Source organism: Oncorhynchus keta, chromosome 7 (genome assembly GCF_023373465.1).
Source record: "Oncorhynchus keta strain PuntledgeMale-10-30-2019 chromosome 7, Oket_V2, whole genome shotgun sequence".
NCBI lineage: Eukaryota > Metazoa > Chordata > Actinopteri > Salmoniformes > Salmonidae > Oncorhynchus > Oncorhynchus keta.
Window position 1 is genome coordinate 40271527 of NC_068427.1, and position 24403 is coordinate 40295929.

Sequence of the window (24403 nt, forward strand, 5' to 3'; positions counted from 1 at the left end):
CTTCTTCAGGAAATAAAATGTCACTGTGGCAGCCAGGGCCATATACATAAAGTGTCTCAGAGTAGAAGTGCTGATCTAGGATGTGTTTAGACTTTTAGCTCATAATGAGTAAGATTACATGGACAGGGAGGACCTGATCCTATATCAGCTCTCCTACTCTGAGACTCTTGATGAATACGGGCCCGGGCTGCCACAGTGACTAATGCCTGACCAACCAACCACAAACTACGTTTTATCTCCTGAAGGACAAGCACGGAGAGAATTCAATAAACACAGTCTATACTCTAGACTTTTTTTGGTTTAATCTTTAATAATTTGTTTAAAACTTTTTGGTCAAAGTGTTACCTGAAGATAACGTTTTTAGCCCAAACTTAGCTCCAACTTGAGAAAACATAAAATGATGTGATTGCTCAAATTCTCTTATATCCAACTACAAGTCCAACTACAAGTTATTATTTAGGCATCTTACCTAAAAAAGAAGCTATGGAACTAGTTACACACAGTGGTTTAAACAATAAATGATTACATTGTGAATTTATACAGTAATTAGAATTCAACATGTCCACACCTGGAACTCACAACCTCTTGGTTCACAACATTCCAATTGTCCTGCTACACCACCATGTCTGTGTCAATAACTTATTTCACCTGTATTGCTACACTTTGCACTTCAAAGTAAATCTCAGCTCTGTTAAAAGTACACTTGTGAAGTATTTTATTGATCATTGTGATTAAGGAGTAACATTAAAACAGAATAATATGCCCTCCAACATTAGACAACTATACAGAAAACCCTGAAATTGCTTAAATAAGTAAATCAAATCAATGATGAGAGAATAGTGAGAAAATTGACACAGACAGAATAATGGCGTTGTAGGAGATTGCTGCCGTTTTACGGTGCCTCAACCGGTTGTGCTATTGTGTGTGTTTTTTCACGTTTTTCGTAATTTATTTTCTGCTACCGTCTCTTTTGACTGAAAAGAGCTTCTAGATATCAGGACAGATTAATCACCCCGTACTGGAAGAAGATTCTTTCTTTAATGAGTCAGACGTCATTCGCAGGAGAAAGAAACAGGGATATCTGGGACGTAGGTCAGGGTGCCTTGTAAGGATCCGACGGCGAGTGGGTAATCTGCCTTTACCATCGGTCCTATTAGCCAACGTACAATCATTGGATAACAAAATAGATGAACTACGATCACGTATATCCTACCAACGGGACATTAAAAACAGTAATATCTTGTGTTTCACCGAGTCTGAACGACGACATGGATAACATACAGCTGGTGGGTTTTACACTGTATCAGCAGGATAGAACAGCAGCCTCCGGTAAGACAAGGGGAGGCGGTCTGTGTATATTTGTAAACAACAGCTGGTGCACAAAATCTAAGGAAGTCTCAAGGTTTTGCTCGCCTGAGGTAGAGTATCTCCTGAAAAGCTGTAGACCACACTATTTACCAAGAGAGTTTTCATTTATATTCTTCATAGCTGTCTATTTATCACCACAAACCGATGCTGACCGTAAGGCACAACAGAGGGTAGTGCGTAAGGCCCAGTACATCACTGGGGCCAAGCTTCCTGCCATCCAGGACCTCTATACCAGGCGGTGTCAGAGGAAGGCCCTATAAATTGTCAAAGACCCCAGCCACCCTAGTCATAGACTGTTCTCTCTGCTACTGCACGGCAAGCGGTACCGGAGCGCCAAGTCTAGGTCCAAAAGACTTCTTAACAGCTTTTACCCCCATGCCATAAGAGTCCTGAACAGTTAATTAAATGGCTACCCAGACTATTTACATTACCCCTCCCCCTCTTTTATGATGCTGCTTCTCTCTGTTTGTTATCTATGCATAGTCACTTTAACTCTACCTACATGTACATATTACCTCAATTACCTCGACTAACTGGTGCCCCCGCACATGGTGCCCCCGCACAACTCTGTACCGGTACCCTCTGTATATAGCCTCGCTATTGTTATTTTACTGCTGCTATTTAATTATTTGTTACTTTTATTTAGCATTTTTTTAAAATGTTTACTGTCTATTTTGTATTTAACATGTATTTTTTCTTAAAACTGCTTGTTGGTTGAGGGCTTGTAAGTAAGCATTTCACTGTAAGGTCTACACCTGTGCATGTGACAAATACAATTTGATTTGATTTGACACGGTGGGGTAGCAGTAAGCTCAAAATGCCATGAACTAAGAGATTGTGAGTTCAAGTCCCACTCTGTAAAAAGTAATTGCCTAACTCATGAAGCTTTTACTGTAGTGAGCTAAATCAGGGTCATACAGAGTGTTTCTTGGTAGTCTTAAACAAATCTACTTTGAAACAAAAGTATACACTTCACTGTCGAACTCAAATCACATATAGTGCATTCGGAAAGTTATCAAACCCCTTGACTTTTCCCACATTATGTTACGTTGCAGTCTTATCCTAAAATTGCTAAAAATCAAATAAATTCCTCATCTATCTAAACACAATACCCCATAATGGCAAAGTGAAAACAAGTTTTCTTCTTTTTTTGTGTGTGCAAAAGTATTAAAAATAAAAACCAGAAATACCTGAGTTACATAAGTATTCAGACCCTTTGCTATGAGACTCAAAATTAAGCTCAGGGGCCTTCCTGTTTCCATTTATCATCCTTGAAATGTTTCTACAACTTGATTGGAGTCCACCTGTGGTAAATTCAATTGATTGCACATGATTTGGAAAGGCACACACCTGACTATATAAGGTTCCACAGTTGACAGTGCATGTAAGGCCAATAACCAAGCCAAGAATTGTCCGTAGAGCTCCGAGACAGGATTGTGTCGAGGCACAGATCTGGTGAAGGGTACCAAAAAATGTCTAAAGCATTGAAGGTCCCCAAGAACACAGTGGCTTCCATCATTCTTAAATGGAAGAAGTTTGGAACCACCAAGACTCTTCCTAGAGCTGGCCGCCCGGCCAAACTGAGCAATCGGGGGAGAAGGGATTTGGTCAGGGAGGTGAACAAGAACCCAATGATCACTCTGACTAAGCTCTAGAGTTCCCCTGTGGATATGGGAGAACCTTCCAGAAGGAATATCTGCAGCACTCCACCAATCAGGCCTTTATGGTAGTGGCCAGACGGAAGCCATTCCTCAGTAAAAGGCACATGACAGCCCGCTTGGAATTTGCCAAAAGGCAAAGGGACTCCTAAGGGAGTCTCTGACTATGAGAAACAAGATTCTCTGATCTTATTAAATCAAGATTGAACTCTTTGGCCTGAATTCCAAGTGTCATGTCTGGAGGACACCTGGCACAGTCCCTATGGTGAAGCATGGTGGTGCAGCAAGTTTTTCAGCGGCAGGGCCTGGGAGAGTAGTTAGGATCGAGGGAAAGATGAGCAGAGAAAAGTACTGAGAGATCCTTGACTAAAACTTGCTCAAGAGCGCTCAGGACCTCAGGACCTCACACTGGGGCCAAGGTTCACCTTCCAACAGGACAACAACCCTAAGCACACAGTCAAGAAAACGCAGGAGTGTCTTCGGCACAAGTCTCTGAATGTCCTTTTGAGTGGCTCAGCCAGAGCTCGGATTTGAATCCGATCGAACGTCTCTGGAGAGACCTGAAAATAGCTGTGCAGCGACAATCTCCATCCAGCCTGACAGAGCTTGAGAGGATCTGCAAAGAAGAATGGGAGAAACTCCCATTACTCAAAAAGACTAGAGGCTGCAATCGCTGCCTAAGGTACTTCAACAAAGTACTGAGTAAAGGGTCTGAATACTTATGTAAGTGTGATATTTCAGTAGTTTTTTTTACACATTTGCACAAATGACTCAAAACCTGTTTTTGCTTTGTAGTTATGGGGAATTGTGTGTAGATTGATGAGGGAAAAACGCTATTGAATGCATTTTTTTACAAGGCTGTAACGTAACAAAATGTGGAAAAAGTCAAGGGGTCTGAATATTTTCCGAAAGCACTGTGGTACTCACTCAGGTGTTCTTATCACTTAATGTTTCTGAGTGCTGTTTAAAAATAGTAGCTGATTGAGTAAATATAACGTTATGTATCTGTGTTCTGCTAATCTATAAAATTATGATTTTTTTTTTAAAGTCAATCTAACATTTTATTAAATATGTTGCTCTTACTTGAATCTATTATGTCTTTACGTAAAATAATGAAGTATTTGTGTTGCGCTAATATAGAATTATCTTGGCACTATTGAGTAATTCAAAATGTTTAGACTTGATGTTACTTTTACACAATGTTGTATGCAAGTTTGAAGAAATAAAAGTATAATTCTAAAATAGTAGTAATCAGTTTGTTGTGTTTTGAGGTATTTGAGCGTGACGGACAGATATTAAAACAAATTGACATTCAATAATGAGACGAGTCGTTCCCACCTTCAGCAAGGTCAGGTGCACCACTCTTAATGACAGGGACTAATGCATTGAACTTGGGACAACAATTATATTTTGATGTTCAGGTAACACATGGATTGAAAAGTTGAGTAAAACAAAATAAAGACTGTGGAACCACTTACTTAATAATTAGTTGAAACAGGTACATTTGTGATTTAAAAAAACCCCTGACTAAATAGCCTGCCCACGTATTAGTCATAGCATGAGTGTGAAGTTGGTTGGTTTCTACAGTTGATATTATTTTGTATTATTTTCCCCCTGTGGCTCTTAACAGAAGGTGTTTTTCCTGTTGAGCGCGTCCAACCTAGGATTCGTCTCACTCCCGCGTGAGAGGCTGTGTGTTATGTGATAATAAGTCTCCCTGACGTGCATGCATACGTGTGATGCTCCACCGAGCAACACATCCCAGGTCTCATGTGGAATATTCCCGGAATATTTGGCACGTGTCCCAGAATAGTATTAGTGAAGAGATGGAGGAAGGGTATTTGTCAGTGATATTATGGTAATAATTTAGTCTCCACTGCAGTTTTTGGGGTCCCTAAGTAATTGTGATGGTGAGCTAATAGAGAAGCATGAAACTATCCAAATCGTTACAGAGAATCTAGAATTAATCACAAAACAGATTATCATGACGAATACTTAATCACAATTCATTGAGATTGCAGAGCTGGTTCATGTTTCCTTTGCAAACCGTTGGTCTACAGTCTCCTGCAGAATCCGATTGGCTCTCTGCACAAAGGGGGTTTCCTTATAAACATTCTACAGGAGTTCAAACCGTAACCAACTGAATCAATTCAAACGGTAACCAACTGAATCAGTTCAAACCTTAACCAACTGAATCAGTATAAACCTTAACCAACTGAATCAGTTCAAACCTTAACCAACTGAATCACTGCAAACCGTAACCAACTGAATCAATTCAAACCTTAACCAACTGAATCACTGCAAACCGTAACCAACTGAATCAATTCAAACCTTAACCAACTGAATCAATTCAAACCTTAACCAACGGAATCAGTTCAAACCGTAACCAACTGAATCAATTCAAAAAGTAACCAACTGAATCAATTCAAACCGTAACCAACTGAATCAATTCAAACCGTAACCAACTGAATCAGTTCAAACCGTAACCAACTGAATCAGTTCAAACCGTAACCAACTGAATCAGTTCAAACCGTAACCAACTGAATCAGTTCAAACCGTAACCAACTGAATCACTGCAAACCGTAACCAACTGAATCAATTCAAAAAGTAACCAACTGAATCAATGCAAACCGTAACCAACTGAATCAATTCAAACCGTAACCAACTGAATCAATTCAAAAAGTAACCAACTGAATCAGTTCAAACCTTAACCAACTGAATCAGTTCAAACCTTAACCAACTGAATCACTGCAAACCGTAACCAACTGAATCAATTCAAACCTTAACCAACTGAATCACTGCAAACCGTAACCAACTGAATCAATTCAAACCTTAACCAACTGAATCAATTCAAACCTTAACCAACGGAATCAGTTCAAACCGTAACCAACTGAATCAATTCAAAAAGTAACCAACTGAATCAGTTCAAACCGTAACCAACTGAATCAGTTCAAACCGTAACCAACTGAATCACTGCAAACCGTAACCAACTGAATCAATTCAAAAAGTAACCAACTGAATCAATGCAAACCGTAACCAACTGAATCAATTCAAACCGTAACCAACTGAATCAATTCAAAAAGTAACCAACTGAATCAATGCAAACCGTAACCAACTGAATCAATTCAAACCGTAACCAACTGAATCAGTTCAAACCGTAACCAACTGAATCAGTTCAAACCGTAACCAACTGAATCAGTTCAAACCGTAACCAACTGAATCAGTTCAAACCTTAACCAACTGAATCACTGCAAACCGTAACCAACTGAATCAATGCAAACCGTAACCAACTGAATCACTGCAAACCGTAACCAACTGAATCAGTTCAAACCTTAACCAACTGAATCAATTCAAACCTTAACCAACTGAATCAGTTCAAACCGTAACCAACTGAATCAGTTCAAACCTTAACCAACTGAATCAATTCAAACCGTAACCAACTGAATCAGTTCAAACCGTAACCAACTGAATCAATTCAAACGGTAACCAACTGAATCAGTTCAAACCTTAACCAACTGAATCAGTTCAAACCTTAACCAACTGAATCAGTTCAAACCTTAACCAACTGAATCACTGCAAACCGTAACCAACTGAATCAATTCAAACCTTAACCAACTGAATCACTGCAAACCGTAACCAACTGAATCAATTCAAACCTTAACCAACTGAATCAATTCAAACCTTAACCAACGGAATCAGTTCAAACCGTAACCAACTGAATCAATTCAAAAAGTAACCAACTGAATCAATTCAAACCTTAACCAACCGAATCACTGCAAACCGTAACCAACTGAATCAATTCAAACCGTAACCAACTGAATCAATGCAAACCGTAACCAACTGAATCAATGCAAACCGTAACCAACTGAATCAATTCAAACCGTAACCAACTGAATCAATTCAAACCGTAACCAACTGAATCAATTCAAACCGTAACCAACTGAATCAATTCAAACCGTAACCAACTGAATCAATTCAAACCGTAACCAACTGAATCAATTCAAACCGTAACCAACTGAATCAATGCAAACCGTAACCAACTGAATCAATTCAAACCGTAACCAACTGAATCAGTTCAAACCGTAACCAACTGAATCAGTTCAAACCTTAACCAACTGAATCACTGCAAACCGTAACCAACTGAATCAATGCAAACCGTAACCAACTGAATCACTGCAAACCGTAACCAACTGAATCAGTTCAAACCTTAACCAACTGAATCAATTCAAACCTTAACCAACTGAATCAGTTCAAACCGTAACCAACTGAATCAGTTCAAACCTTAACCAACTGAATCAATTCAAACCTTAACCAACTGAATCAGTTCAAACCGTAACCAACTGAATCAATTCAAACCGTAACCAACTGAATCAATTCAAACCTTAACATTTAACATTTACACATTTAAGTCATTTAGCAGACGCTCTTATCCAGAGCGACTTACAAATTGGTGCATTCACCTTATGACATCCAGTGGAACAGCCACTTTACAATAGTGCATCTAAATCTTTTAGGGGGTGAGAAGGATTACTTATCCTATCCTAGGTATTCCTTAAAGAGGTGGGGTTTCAGGTGTCTCCGGAAGGTGGTGATTGACTCCGCTGTCCTGGCGTCGTGAGGGAGTTTGTTCCACCATTGGGGGCCAGAGCAGCGAACAGTTTTGACTGGGCTGAGCGGGAACTGTACTTCCTCAGTGGTAGGGAGGCGAGCAGGCCAGAGGTGGATGAACGCAGTGCCCTTGTTTGGGTGTAGGGCCTGATCAGAGCCTGGAGGTACTGAGGTGCCGTTCCCCTCACAGCTCCGTAGGCAAGCACCATGGTCTTGTAGCGGATGCGAGCTTCAACTGGAAGCCAGTGGAGAGAGCGGAGGAGCGGGGTGACGTGAGAGAACTTGGGAAGGTTGAACACCAGACGGGCTGCGGCGTTCTGGATGAGTTGTAGGGGTTTAATGGCACAGGCAGGGAGCCCAGCCAACAGCGAGTTGCTGTAATCCAGATGGGAGATGACAAGTGCCTGGATTAGGACCTGCGCCAATTCCTGTGTGAGGCAGGGTCGTACTCTGCGGATGTTGTAGAGCATGAACCTACAGGAACGGGCCACCGCCTTGATGTTAGTTGAGAACGACAGGGTGTTGTCCAGGATCACGCCAAGGTTCTTAGCGCTCTGGGAGGAGGACACAATGGAGTTGTCAACCGTGATGGCGAGATCATGGAACGGGCAGTCCTTCCCGGGAGGAAGAGCAGCTCCGTCTTGCCGAGGTTCAGCTTGAGGTGGTGATCCGTCATCCACACTGATATGTCTGCCAGACATGCAGAGATGCGATTCGCCACCTGGTCATCAGAAGGGGGAAAGGAGAAGATTAATTGTGTGTCGTCTGCATAGCAATGATAGGAGAGACCATGTGAGGTTATGACAGAGCCAAGTGACTTGGTGTATAGCGAGAATAGGAGAGGGCCTAGAACAGAGCCCTGGGGGACACCAGTGGTGAGAGCGCGTGGTGAGGAGACAGATTCTCGCCACGCCACCTGGTAGGAGCGACCTGTCAGGTAGGACGCAATCCAAGCGTGGGCCGCGCCGGAGATGCCCAACTCGGAGAGGGTGGAGAGGAGGATCTGATGGTTCACAGTATCGAAGGCAGCCGATAGGTCTAGAAGGATGAGAGCAGAGGAGAGAGAGTTAGCTTTAGCAGTGCGGAGCGCCTCCGTGATGCAGAGAAGAGCAGTCTCAGTTGAATGACTAGTCTTGAAACCTGACTGATTTGGATCAAGAAGGTCATTCTGAGAGAGATAGCGGTAGAGCTGGCCAAGGACGGCACGTTCAAGAGTTTTGGAGAGAAAAGAAAGAAGGGATACTGGTCTGTAGTTGTTGACATCGGAGGGATCGAGTGTAGGTTTTTTTTTCAGAAGGGGTGCAACTCTCGCTCTCTTGAAGACGGAAGGGACGTAGCCAGCGGTCAGGGATGAGTTGATGAGCGAGGTGAGGTAAGGGAGAAGGTCTCCGGAAATGGTCTGGAGAAGAGAGGAGGGGATAGGGTCAAGCGGGCAGGTTGTTGGGCGGCCGGCCGTCACAAGACGCGAGATTTCATCTGGAGAGAGAGGGGAGAAAGAGGTCAGGGCACAGGGTAGGGCAGTGTGAGCAGAACCAGCGGTGTCGTTTGACTTAGCAAACGAGGATCGGATGTCGTCGACCTTCTTTTCAAAATGGTTGACGAAGTCATCTGCAGAGAGGGAGGAGGGGAGGGGGGGAGGATTCAGGAGGGAGGAGAAGGTGGCAAAGAGCTTCCTAGGGTTAGAGGCAGATGCTTGGAATTTAGAGTGGTAGAAAGTGGCTTTAGCAGCAGAGACAGAGGAGGAAAATGTAGAGAGGAGGGAGTGAAAGGATGCCAGGTCCGCAGGGAGGCGAGTTTTCCTCCATTTCCGCTCGGCTGCCCGGAGCCCTGTTCTGTGAGCTCGCAATGAGTCGTCGAGCCACGGAGCGGGAGGGAGCATAGAGAGTCAAAGGATGCAGAAAGGGAGGAGAGGAGGGTTGAGGAGGCAGAATCAGGAGATAGGTTGGAGAAGGTTTGAGCAGAGGGAAGAGATGATAGGATGGAAGAGGAGAGAGTAGCGGGGGAGAGAGAGCGAAGGTTGGGACGGCGCGATACCATCCGAGTAGGGGCAGTGTGGGAAGTGTTGGATGAGAGCGAGAGGGAAAAGGATACAAGGTAGTGGTCGGAGACTTGGAGGAGTTGCAATGGGGTTAGTGGAAGAACAGCATCTAGTAAAGATGAGGTTGAGCGTATTGCCTGCCTTGTGAGTAGGGGGGAAGGTGAGAGGGTGAGGTCAAAAGAGGGGAGGAGTGGAAAGAAGGAGGCAGAGAGGAATGAGTCAAAGGTAGACGTGGGGAGGTTAAAGTCGCCCAGAACTGTGAGAGGTGAGCCGTCCTCAGGAAAGGAGCTTATCAAGGCATCAAGCTCATTGATGAACTCTCCGAGGGAACCTGGAGGGCGATAAATGATAAGGATGTTAAGCTTGAAAGGGCTGGTAACTGTGACAGCATGGAATTCAAAGGAGGCGATAGACAGATGGGTAAGGGGAGAAAGAGAGAATGACCACTTGGGAGAGATGAGGATCCCGGTGCCACCACCCCGCTGACCAGAAGCTCTCGGGGTGTGCGAGAACACGTGGGCGGACGAGGAGAGAGCAGTAGGAGTAGCAGTGTTATCTGTGGTGATCCATGTTTCCGTCAGTGCCAAGAAGTCGAGGGACTGGAGGGAGGCATAGGCTGAGATGAACTCTGCCTTGTTGGCCGCAGATCGGCAGTTCCAGAGGCTACCGGAGACCTGGAACTCCACGTGGGTCGTGCGCGCTGGGACCACCAGATTAGGGTGGCCGCGGCCACGCGGTGTGGAGCGTTTGTATGGTCTGTGCAGAGAGGAGAGAACAGGGATAGACAGACACATAGTTGACAGGCTACAGAAGAGGCTACGCTAATGCAAGGAGATTGGAATGACAAGTGGACTACACGTCTCGAATGTTCAGAAAGTTAAGCTTACGTAGCAAGAATCTTATTGACTAAAATTATTAAAATGATACAGTACTGCTGAAGTAGGCTAGCTGGCAGTGGCTGCGTTGTTGACACTACACTAATCAAGTCGTTCCGTTGAGTGTAATAGTTTCTACAGTGCTACTATTCGGGGGCTAGCTGGCTAGCTAGCAGTGTTGATTACGTTACGTTGCGTTAAAAGAACGACAATAGCTGGCTAGCTAACCTAGAAAATCGCTCTAGACTACACAATTATCTTTGATACAAGGACGGCTATGTAGCTAGCTATGTATATAACCAACTGAATCACTGCAAACCGTAACCAACTGAATCAATTCAAACCGTAACCAACTGAATCAATGCAAACCGTAACCAACTGAATCAATTCAAACCGTAACCAACTGAATCAGTTCAAACCGTAACCAACTGAATCAGTTCAAACCGTAACCAACTGAATCAATGCAAACCGTAACCAACTGAATCAATGCAAACCGTAACCAACTGAATCAATTCAAACCGTAACCAACTGAATCAGTTCAAACCGTAACCAACTGAATCAGTTCAAACCGTAACCAACTGAATCAATGCAAACCGTAACCAACTGAATCAATGCAAACCGTAACCAACTGAATCAATTCAAACCGTAACCAACTGAATCACTGCAAACCGTAACCAACTGAATCACTTCAAACCTTAACCAACTGAATCAATTCAAACCGTAACCAACTGAATCAATTCAGTTATATTTTCCAACGGGGCTATACATTTGGGTGAGTTTTGTTTTTTGCCTGAGCAGCCTCGTTTCACTGCCAAAAATAAAATCAAACCATCTAGTGTTCAGCGAAATAACAACACAATGTCAAATACAGGTTGCCTCGTCAAATAATTAATATCCAATCACATTAACCTTTACTCTCTCGCGGGAATTCCACAGTCCGTATGCAGCCAAAGAAGCTGCTGCTCATGTTGGTATCTGTACTGATGGCAGGAACTACACAAACTCTCATATATTTTCTGCACTATGCAATGATATGGGCAGCGACCATGTAACGCTTTTACAACATACAGAAGTGCGCTGGTTATCAAGGGGCAAAGTATTGACACGTTTTTAAATTTAGAAACGTGCTTAAAGTTGTCTTTACTGACCATCATTTTCACTTGTCTGACTGCTTACATGATGACGAGTTTCTCACACGACTGGCCTATCTGGGTGATGTTTTTTCTCCCTGAATGATCTGAATCTAGGATTACAGAGAATTTCCTCAACTATATTCAATGTGCGGTATGAAATTGAGGCTATGATTAAGAAGTTGGAGCTCTTCTCTGTCTGCATTAACAAGGACAACACACAGGTCTTTCCATCATTGTATGATTTTTTGCATGCAAATGAACTCAATCTAACGGACAATGTCAAATGTGATGTAGCGAAGCACCTGAGTGAGTTGGGTGCACAATTACGCAGGTACTTTCCCGAAACGGATGACACAAACAACTGGATTTTGTCTTCCCTTTCATGCCCTGCCTCCAGTCCACTTACTGATATCTGAACAAGAGATCCTCATCGAAATTGCAACAAGCGGTTCTGTGAAAATGTAATTTAATCAGAAGCCACTGCCAGATTTCTGGATAGGGCTGCGCTCAGAGTATCCTGCCTTGGCAAATCGCAGTTAAGACACTGATGCTCTTTGCAATCCCGTTCCTATGTGAGAGTGGATTCTCAGCCCTCACTAGCATGAAAACTAAGTATGAAAACTAAATACAGGCATAGACTGTGTTAAGACTGAGACTCTCTCCAATACAACTCAACATTACAGAGTTATGTGAATCCTTTCATGCATTAACCTGTGGTGAATTATTCACACTTTTCGATGAACAAATAAGGTTTTTATATGTAAGATGTTTAAATAAAGAGCAAAACTATTGATTATGATTATTTGTGCCCTGGTCCAATAAGAGCTCTTTGTCACTTCCCACGAGCCGGGTTGTGACCAAAACTCACACTCATTCTTATGTTTAATAAACGTATCGTATAGTATGTGTGTGGCAGGCTTACAATGATGGCAAAAAAAATAAAAATTGAGAGTGCGCTGACCCTGGTGCTAGACGGGGTACTCAGCTGGAGGTTGAATGTTTGAAGGGGTACGGGACTATAAGACGTTTGGGAACCACTGGACCTATTGTAATCTCATCACCCTCCATAACTGTTTATTTGGGTCACTGACTTCTTCTACCCCAGATGAGACCTGATGCCGTGCCTGGGAGTTCTGTAGTTAACGTGTTCCAGTAGAACCATGCTAGGTTGTTTTTCCTCCTTCCTTGCATTCTCATTTGCCTAATGTGATGCTCTCCCATTTGTGCTTTGTGGGCAGCTAATTTAATCTATTTTGATGTGTTTACATTTTTAGGGAGAGCGACGTGCAGTTAGCTTAATTGTGTGAGCTAGACGCTAATTGCTGAATAAGAGCCGGTTAACATTAGCTGTTAATTTATTTGGAAACATCAGAGACAAAATAGCAACAAAATATGCTAATGTGAAAAAGAAAACTGGGCCGGATCTAGAGTAAATAACACTAAACTCCAAACACATTGAATAATGTGTCTGACCTGGGATAAGGCAAGGTGGGAGGGAAACGCTCTGTCGGAATAGGCAGGGAAAAATGGAGGAAGATGGCTTGGCTCAAAGCATTACACTAAATAATGTCAATGGAATAAGGCAAGGGAGATGGAAAAAGCTCTGCTCCATAGGAAATGACTGGAGGAAACTGGTATTTTGCAAGGTGTTTCTCAGCAGTTTGTCATTTGTTACAGTGTTTGTATCAGGAGTTACCAAAATTGCTCTTGACCTAGCCACAGGGTTTTGATTTTTTGTTCAAGCCCACACCTGATTCTTACCACTCAGCTGTTCATCAATACCTCAGCTGTTCATCAAGACCTCAGCTGTTCATCAAGACCTCAGCTGTTCAACAAGACCTTGAATAGTAGAATCAGGTTTGGTAGAACTGGGCTTGAAGAAAAAAATCTGAAAAACCATGAAGCTCGTCAAGGGTAATTGTGGCCATCCCTGAATTGTATGTACAATTGTATATCTGATGAATGTTGGTTGTATATTTTATATTTTACTTACAATTTATCGGTACATGTTGATTATTTGTGTATTTTCCATGAGTTTGCCTCGATTGTCAAATTGGCTTAAATTGGTTTCTGGTTTTACACTTCCCTAGGAAAACCTGCAAAATTGGCAGTGTATCAAATACTTGTTCTCCCCACTGTGTATGTATATATATATATATTATTTAATAGTGTATTTGGAAAGAATTCAGACCTCTTGACTTTTTCCACATTTTGTTACGTTTCAGCCTTATTCTAAAATGGATTAAAGAAACTATGTTCCTCATCAATCTACATACAATACCCCACAATGACAAAACGAAAACAGGTTTGAGAAATTTTTGCAAATATATTTAAAAAAAAATATATATATATATATAGATACCTTCTTTTTATTTTTTATGAATTTGTAAACATTTCTGAAAACCTGTTTTTGCTTTGTCATTGTGGGGTATTGTGTGTAGATTGATGACAAAACAACAACAATTTAATACATTTAAAGAATAAGGCTGCAACGTACAAAATGAGTAAAAAGTCAAGGGGTCTGAATACTTTCTGAATGCGCTGTATATATCATTAGTCTGTATGTATTTTTAAATATAGGCCTATTGTAAATGTGTATTACTGTAGTGACACCATCTTTATTGCAAAAAATAAAAACAAATACACACATCATTTTAAGCCAGATATTCATTTGACAGAGGTAATGAAGTGTGTATTGATCACCACAGCAATTGATAAAACCGGACCCTGTCATTATTATGCAGGTAAGCTAATGGTTAGAGAAATCAAGAATGTATACAGCTTCTATATACCTCTATATCTATATGGGTGACTGTGTCCAACATACCACCAACTACTGACACAAAAATATGTTATAAAATAAAAAACAATTCTCAATGACATGTATTGCTACAATAAATGTTTAAGGAAATACAGGCAGGGACAACACTACTACAAGACAAAACTGCTCACTCAGTCAAGCCTGATGGTCTTGTAAGTATAAAAAACAAAGCCTGCTTTCATTAACTTTAATAATCAAAAAGCTTGAAAAGGTAGTGGAATGGGGTCTTAGTATGGTGTGTGAAGAATCCAAAACTTGACCTTGTATGCAGTCCAAATCCTATTATTGTGGGGGCACCTCTTTTACATTATTTTAACATAGTAGGTCCGAGCCGTGTGCTGGAGAACCTTAGTGGAGCATGGGTGGTTTAGGCATTGTGGTGCTCATTCATTTCCTTTCTTTTTCGGCATCAAAACAATGACAACTTCTCACTTAAAACACTGTTTTTTTTTTGTTTTAAATAAGGAATAAGGTACTAATTGGGACAGAGAAGATATAGATACACATGGCCCGTTGAGAGATGCGAGGGGGACACGTGTAGTGTTATGAGTGGTTTTCAGTCTGACCTGGTCTGTTTCTGTCACTTGACCCCCATCTGTCCCTTCTCTCTTCTCTCTCTCCCCACTACAGAGGCACTCGGTACACTCGGCTCAGCAGGCAGTCATCACATGGGGGCCTGTCTGAGGGTTGCTGCCTGGATGGAAGAAAGCATCCCTTTCTCTCTCTCTCTCTCTCTCTCTCTCTCTGGATGGAAGAAAGCAAAAGCTCAGCTTATTCATGCATTTCATAATTTCACTTGCATTCTTCTCTCTCATCCAGTTCTTTTTCAGGAAAAAGGGGCTTCCCACTGTTGATCCCAGGGGCATCCATTCCGGCTCCGATGCTAATTCCATGTCGACACCGTTGTTGAGGGGAAATCGTTTTTTTTTTTGGTGGTGCCGCAACACACTCTCTGCAACTCAGTCATACTTTTTAGTGATTTTTCTTCTTCTTTGATTTCCCTCTTCCTCCGTGGCATGAAGACATTCATAAACAGGGTTGGGGAGTAACGTGTTACGTGTTAGGGACAACAAAAACCTGGAAACTGTTCATTTCCTACGTTATCAGCTAAAATCAGTATCAGATTCCAGATACGATTGAGAAACTGGATGCCTGCCCCTGTTGGAGTATTAAACCAGTGTCAATTCAACGTGTCTGGGTCTTACCTTGATACCTGATACCAGGATTTCACTATTTTTTGGGGGTGATTTCTGCAGCCACAAATGCTTGATCTTACTGCAGTTTTTCTGAAATTCTGCGATACATTTTGCAATGTTTTTTCACCCCCTCCTCCATCCACCCCCTCCTACATCCACCCTCTCCTCCATCCAACTCCCATCCTCCATCCACCCTCTCCTCCATTCCACCCCCTCCTACATCCCCCCTCTCCTCCATCCAACTCCCATCCTCCATCCACCCTCTCCTCCATCCAACTCCTCCTCCATCCACCCCCTCCTCCATCCACCCCCTCCTCCATCCACCCCCTCCTCCATCCACCCTCTCCTCCATCCACCCCCTCCTCCTTCCACCCCCTCCTCCATCCACCCTCTCCTCCATCCACCCCCTCCTCCACCTACCCCCTCCTACATCCACCCTCTCCTACATCCACCCCTCCTACATCCACCCTCTCCTCCATCCACCCTCTCCTCAATCCACCTCCTCCTACATCCACCCCTCCTACATCCACCCTCTCCTTTATCTACCCCTCCTCCCCCCCCTCAATCCACCCCTCCTACATCCACCCCCTCCTACATCCACCCTCTCCTCCATCCACCCTCTCCTCCATCCACCCCTCCTCCATCCCACCCCCTCCTACACCCCACCCTCTCCTCCATCCACCTACTCCTCCATCCACCCACTCCTACATCCACCCTCTCCTCCATCCACCCTCTCCTCCATCCCACCCCCTCCTCCATCCAACCTCTCCTCCATCCACCCTCTCCTACATCCACCCTCTCCTACACATCCACCCCTCCTACATCTACCCTCTCTTCCATCAACCCCCTCCTCCACCCTCTCCTCCATCCACCCTCCTCCTCCACCCACCCCCTCCTCCACCCCCTCCTCCATCCACCCCTCCTCCACCCCCTCCTCCACCCCACCCCCTCCTACATCCACCCCTCGTACACCACACCCCCTCCTCCACCCCTCTCCTCCATCCAACTCCCATCCTCCATCCACCCCTCCTCCATCCACCCCTCTCCTCCATCCACCCCTCTCCTCCATCCACCCCCTCTCCTCCACCCCACCCCCTCTCCTCCATCCACCCCTCCTCCATCTACCCGCTCCTCCATCCACCCCCTCCTCCATCCCACCCCGTCCTACACCCCACCCTCTCCTCCATCCACCTACTCCTCCATCCACCCTCTCCTCCATCCACCCCCTCCTACATCCACCCCTCCTACAATCACCCCCTCCTACATCCACCCTCTCCTCCATCCACCCCCTCCTACATCCACGCCCTCCTACATTCACCCCTCCTCCATCCACCCCTCCTCCATCCCACCCCGTCCTACACCCCACCCTCTCCCCCATCCACCTACTCCTCCATCCACCCTCTCCTCCATCCACCCCTCCTACATCCACCCTCTCCTACATCCACCCCTCCTACATCCACCCCCTCCTCCATCCACCCCCTCCTCCATCCACCCCGTCCTCCATCCCACCCCTCCTACACCCCACCCTATCCTCCATCCACCTACTCCTCCATCCACCCCCTCCTCCATCCACCCCTCAAAACAACATCAAGCCTCAAAACCACCGCAAGCCTCAAAACCACATCAAGTCTCAAAACCACATCAAGTCTCAAAACAACATCAAGTCTCAAAACCACATCAAGCCTCAAAACCACATCAAGCCTCAAACCCACATCAAGCCTCAAAACCACCGCAAGCCTCAAAACCACCGCAAACCTCAAAACCACCGCAAGCCTCAAAACCACCGCAAACCTCAAAACCACCGCAAGACTCAAAACTTCAAAGACTTGGGTGTTGAAAGCCGCCGTGCTGGATAAGCAGATCCCCTGGGGGAAAAGAGAGAAGCGGGAAGGAAGAGGAGAGGGAAAAACCTCACTGTTAGTTAGCTACTGGGAATGGCTGTCTTGTGTTCTGATCATACAGTACACGTACACAGTACATTCTGTTATCTTCCACCCCTCTGCACGGCACACCCACCCCAATCTCTCTCCAGCACCGTGTAAATTCATTTAGACCAAACCCCCGCTGTTGTCTATTCCTTTCGGAAGATTTGAGCTGTAGAATTCTATTAAGATTTCACAACAAGTCCTCCCTTATTCAATCTGTGCCGAATCTATTCCAGTGAACGGGACAAAAGGGAGATCAGACGTGAGTAGTTATGGTTTAGTGGCGCGAACACGTGTGTGTGTGTGTTCAAAGTGTGTGATAAGTTTGCTGCTCTTATTGCACAATTAAAGACCCCATGCGCTGGTTTTCATTCATACTCTCTCAGTATGAGCCACTAAACTGTGCTACTTGTTATTTTATAATTTCTAGGACTCATTTGGCAGATAGCTGCTATTTTAAATATGGTTTAACTTGCAATCGTGATCCTTTTAGATACTTTGTTTGAATGCACTGATGGTAAGTCACTCTGGACAGGAGCATCTCTCCTCTGTAATGTAATGTAATGATGAGCTTCCCGAAGGACGAACGGGGAACTTACAAGACCACAGTAGTAGTTTGCTCTCCTCTCGAATTAAATGCAGAAATCCATCAATCTGAAATGTCGTCCTTTTGGTGTTTCCATTCTAATAGTGATTGTCCTTGAATGTCTTTTGACTTTCTGGGGCTTATACAGAGTTAATGATATTCAAGAGTATTTCCTGGTTTGCATAATGACATGTGAACTTTCACTTATCCAATGACGCGGTGCTCCTATGATCTCAAAGTCTATTTGTACTGTAGAGCCTGAAAAATGGGCTTCTTCTGGAAGATAAATTACAGTTAAATCAGTTCTAATCCTACACTCACTACAAAATTCCTCGATGACAAGCTGAGGCTGAAGCTGGGGAAGAGAGAGACAGGGGGAAGAGACTGAGGCTGAAGCTGGGGAAGAGAGAGACAGGGGGAAGAGGCTGAGGCTGAAGATGGGGTAGAGAGAGGCAGGGGGAAGAGGCTGAGGCTGAAGCTGGGGCAGAGAGAGGCAGGTGGAAGAGGCTGAGGCTGAAGCTGGGGCAGAGAGAGGCAGGTGGAAGAGGCTGAGGCTGAAGCTGGGGCAGAGAGAGGCAGGTGGAAGAGGCTGAGGCTGAAGCTGGGGTAGAGAGAGGCAGGGGAAGAGGCTGAGGCTGAAGCTGGGGCAGAGAGAGGCAGGTGGAAGAGGCTGAGGCTGAAGCTGGGGTAGAGAGAGGCAGGGGGAAGAGGCTCAGGCTGAAGCTGGGAAGAGAGAGGCAGGGGGAAGAGGCTGAGGCTGAAGCTGGAGCAGAGAGTGAGAGGGGAAGAGACTGAACCTGGGGCAGAGAGAGGTAGGGGGAAGAGGCTTAGGCAGAAGCTGGGAAGGGGAAGAGGAAGAGACTGGGGCTTGGGCAGAGCGAGGCAGGGGGAAGAGGCTCAGGCTGAACCTGAAGCTGGGGAGGGGAGAGGTTGGGGGAATAGGCAGAGGCTGAAGCTGGGGTAGAGAGAGACAGAGGGAAGAGGCGGAGGCTGGGGCTGGGACAGAGGCAGAGGCTGGGACAGAGGCAGAGGCTGGGGCAGAGGCAGAGACTGGGGCAGAAGCAGAGACTGGAGCAGAGGCAGAGACTGGGGCAGAGGCAGAGATTGGGGCAGAGGCAGAGATTGGGGCAGAGGCAGAGACTGGAGCAGAGAATGGGGCAGAGACTGGGGCAGAGAATGGGACAGATCAGAGGTTGGGGCAGAGGCTGAGGCCAGGGCCGGTTCTTGCTTTTTGGGGAATGTAGTTGGGGAATGTAGTTTGGGAATGTAGTTGGGGGGCCCTCCAACCTTGTGGGCAAAGCATTTTATTGGTCCTCGTCTTGATGGCAGAGAGATAAAATAATAGTTTTAGAGTACATTTCCTACAATTCTACACATGTTTCCATGGAGCAAAGAAAACATTTAGCCGTTTTAAAGGAAGTTTCCTGCAATTGTATTAATTTTGTCATGTGGTAGAGAGGGAAATGTGCAGCTTTACAGCTAATTTCCTGCAATTCGAAACGTTTTGCCATATGTCGGAGAGACATTTTTACGGTTTTGAAGCTAATTCTATACATTTTGCCATGACTATTGGGTATTTTAATTTGACATGTGAGTGAGAATGACTAAGAAGATCAATGGGGGCCCCATGGATTCAGGGCACCTGGGCATGTTCCCAAGTCTGTAATTAGACCATGATTACTACAAGTTTAGATAGCTGACTTGACTAACTTACCAATCTAAAAGAAAAGTGCTGACATGGCACTGGTAGTTTGACAAAAAGTACTTGTCACCGATCAACTGTTCCTGACTTAAACTCTGACGATAGCGAGACAAGATGCCCTGGAAAAAAATATATAACTGTTACTTATTACTTTTTATTTTAGTTAATGAAAATGAAAAGAATTCCACATGAGACTAATGGACATTGAATTAGACATGAAGCCCCTTTTCAGCGGTTTATTCCATGCATGCAGAACATTTCATGCAATCCTCTCATTGGCAGAATGGACATATTGCAGTGGTCTGACTGAGCTGATCTGCCCGGCTTTCCCACTCAGCTCCCAGGCGGTCACTTCAGTTACACGTTAATCTGATGCGAAGCCAGGTGTCTTGACTTGTAAAGTAACCTCAACAATAAACAGCGCTTCCTCTCTCACTTACTTTCAAGTACACTACTTTTGCTTTGATCACACCAGAGGCTCTATTTCCTCATGTACACTGTTATTCACTCATCTGTGTTGCCACTCTCTTGCTCCGTGGTCAGTAAATGTGAGTTGTGTTTTTTTTTGTGCTTTTTGTTGAACAGTAGGAGTACAGTAATACTTATGTCATTTTTGGAAAACTTAAACCACTGTTATTTACCTCCTTGTTGGTTAAAATGGGGAGAAAATCAGAGCTGTAAATGGTTTAACCTGCAGCCAAGGCTTTACAGCCTCTATGGTTAATTATGTCTGACATTGGTTACTGACACAATATCAGTGTTGTCAGTCGGACGAGGTTATTTGAATGTGCACATGATGGAAGTGGGAGATATTCATTATTTCATAGACATAATGCACTATGATGTGACTAAAATGGCTGTGACTAAAACGAGACAAAAGAATGGTTGTCAGGCGGTTTTAGTCAAGTGGCTTATGTCACTTATATCTGGAACTGGTTTTGGCTGAGGCAGAGGCAGGGGCAGGGGTAGAGGTAGAGGCTGGGGTAGAGGTAGAGGCTGGGGCAGGGGTAGAGATAGAGGCAGGGGCAGGGGTAGAGGTAGAGGCTGGGGTAGAGGTAGAGGCTGGGGTAGAGGTAGAGGCTGGGGCAGAGGTAGAGGTAGAGGCAGGGGCTGGGATAGAGGTAGAGGTAGAGGCAGGGGCTAGGGTAGAGGTAGAGGTAGAGGCTGGGGCAGAGGTAGAGGTAGAGGCAGGGGCTGGGATAGAGGTAGAGGTAGAGGCAGGGGCTGGGGTAGCGGTAGCGGTAGGGGCAGGGGCTGGGGTAGAGGTAGAGGCTGGGGCAGAGGTAGAGGCAGGGGCAGAGTTAGAGGCAGGGGCAGGGGCTGGGGTAGAGGTAGAGGCAGGGGCAGAGGTAGAGGCAGGGGCAGGGGCTGGGGTAGAGGTAGAGGCTGGGGCATAGGTAGAGGCAGGGGCAGAGGTAGAGGCAGGGGCAGGGGCTGGGGTAGAGGTAGAGGCTGGGTGAGAGGTAGAGGTAGAGGCTGGGGCAGAGGTAGAGGCAGGGGTAGAGGCAGGGGCTGGGGCAGAGGTAGAGGTAGGGGCAGGGGCTGGGGTAGAGGTAGAGGCTGGGGCAGAGGTAGAGGCAGGCGCAGAGGTAGAGGCAGGGGCAGGGGCTGGGGTAGAGGTAGAGGCAGGGGCAGAGGTAGAGGTAGAGGCAGGGGCTGCTCCAGTTTCAACTGCCCTGAGCCCTAGGACCATGCCCCAGGACTACCTGACATGATGACTCCTTGCTGTCCCCAGTCCACCTGGCCATGCTGCTGCTCCAGTTTCAACTGTTCTGCCTTACTGTAGCTCAGTTGGTAGAGCATGGCGCTTGTAACGCCAGGGTAGTGGGTTCGATTCCCGGGACCACCCATACGTAGAATGTATGCACACATGACTGTAAGTCGCTTTGGATAAAAGCGTCTGCTAAATGGCATATATTATTATTATTATTATTATATTACTATTATTCGACCATGCTGGTCATTTATGAACATTTGAACATCTTGGCCATGTTCTGTTATAATCTCCACCCGGCACAGCCAGAAGAGGACGGGCCACCCCACATATGCTCTTTCTAATTCTCTCTTTCTTTCTCTCTCTCGGAGGACCTGAGCCCTAGGACCGTGCCCCAGGACTACCTGACATGATGACTCCTTGCTGTCCCCGGTCCACTTGACTGTGCTGCTGCTCCAGTTTCAACTGTTCTGCCTTGTTATTATTCGACCATGCTGGTCATTTATGAACATTTGAACATCTTGGCCATGTTCTGTTATAATCTCCACCCGGCACAGCCAGAAGAGGACTGGCCAACCCACATAGCCTGGTTCCTCTCTAGGTTTCTTCCTAGGTTTTTGCCTTTCTAGGGAGTTTTTCCTAGCCACTGTGCTTCTACACCTGCATTGCATGCTGTTTGGGGTTTTAGGCTGGGTTTCTGTACAGCACTTTGAGATATCAGCTGATGTACGAAGGGCTATATAAATACATTTGATTTGATTTGATTTGGGTAGAGGCAGGGGTAGAGGTAGAGGCAGAAGTAGAGGCAGGGGCAGAGGTAGAGGCAGGGGCTGGGGTAGAGGTAGAGGTAGAGGCTGGGGTAGAGGTAGAGGCTGGGGCAGAGGTAGAGGTAGAGGCAGGGGCTGGGGTAGAGGCAGAGGCAGGGGCGGAGGTAGAGGCAGGGGTAGAGGCAGGAGCTGGGGATGGGGCTGGGGTAGAGATAGAGGTAGAGGTAGAGGCAGGGACTGGGGTAGAGGTAGAGGCAGAGGCTGGGGCAGAGGTAGAGGCAGGGGCAGAGTTAGAGGCAGGGGCAGGGGCTGGGGTAGAGGTAGAGGCAGGGGCAGAGGTAGAGGCAGGGGCTGGTGTAGAGGTAGAGACAGGGGTTGAGACAGGGGTAGAGGCAGGGGCTGGGGCTGGGGCAGAGGTAGAGGCTGGGGCAGAGGTAGAGGTAGAGGCAGGAGCTGGGATAGAGGTAGAGGTAGATGCAGGGGCAGAGGCAGAGGCGTAGGCACACTGATGAGGCTGGTGAAGGGGCAGAGGTTGGTGTTGATCTGATGAGGAAAGTGTTGACTGTGTTGGGGAGTCGAGTCAGACAGGCCTGCTACAGGACAAATTGCTTGCCATGCCCATCCTCCATCTCTCTCTCTCTCTCTCTCTCTCTCTCTCTCTCTCTCTCTCTCTCTCTCTCTCTCTTTATTTCTCTCTCTTCCTCTCTCTCTCTCTCTCTCTCTCTCTATTTCTCTCTCTCTCTCTCTCTCTCTCTCTCTCTCTCTCTCTCTCTCTCTCTCTCTCTCTCTCTCTCTCTCTCTCCTGCCTGACTGTATGAAGTGTGGGAGGCTGTATCTCATTGCGTCCTGGGTAATTTGTGGTAATTAGACCTATTTGGTGGAGGTTAATCAGCGCTGACATGGGCTGATGAAAAGACTGGGCAGAGTGGACCGACAGAGGGACGACGGACAGGCACTTGACGCTGATGCAGCTGGTGACAAGAGCTTGGGTTTGTGGGAGGCTCCAGGGCATTTTACATCAGGGGCTGATGGCTCTGGCCATGCCCGGCAGGAGAAGGGCTGGGGGCGATGGGGGCCGGCAACAGGGTGACCACGGGTTGGAGGGGCTGGGGGAGGTGGGGGATAGCAGCTGGGTGACCAGGGGTTCACATAGAGCCCCGGGTCAAAGTCATTGTTCAGGAATAACTCCAAGAGTGACAGCCACAGAATTCCCTCGAAAACCTCCCAAGTGTTTCTGAAAAATGACCATCTCTGGAAGTCTGGCCATTCATCCGTCCCATTGTCACATACGGGGGGGCTCTGCTCTGGCCCAAGAGAGCCAGTCTAGCAGACCTAATGGTCCACAGCGATGTACACAGTTTATCTTCAGCCAGGACATAATGAGTGGGGAGGGGAGGAGTAGCTCCATTGAGCCAGCCCTGCTGGCCCTACTGTGCTAAGGGAATCCATTAGCAGGCAAATAGTCTAGCGTGGGGTTGTGTGTGTGTAATTTTATCAGACAAGGCCCTATCCTATGGAGTACCATCAGTGATTGTTCACAGCCCAGCAAACATGGGCCCTGGTGAAAAGTAGTGCACTATATAAGGAATAGGGTGCCAGTCCTGGTTAAAGGTAGTGAACTATATAAGGAATAGGGTGCTAGTCCTGGTGAAAGGTAGTGCACTATATAAGGAATAGGGTGCCAGTCCTGGTGAAAGGTAGTGCACTATATAAGGAATAGGGTGCCAGTCCTGGTGAAAGGCAGTGCACTATATAAGGAATAGGGTGCCAGTCCTGGTGAAAAGTAGTGCACTATATAAGGAATAGGGTGCCAGTCCTGGTGAAAGGTAGTGCACTATATAAGGAATAGGGTGCCAGTCCTGGTGAAAGGTAGTGCACTATATAAGGAATAGGGTGCCAGTCCTGGTGAAAGGTAGTGCACTATATAAGGAATAGAGTGCCATTTGAGTGCCTCCCTCCTTTAATCTAGTAAATAATGCAGAGCCCCATGATGGGATTGTTGGTGTTGCAGT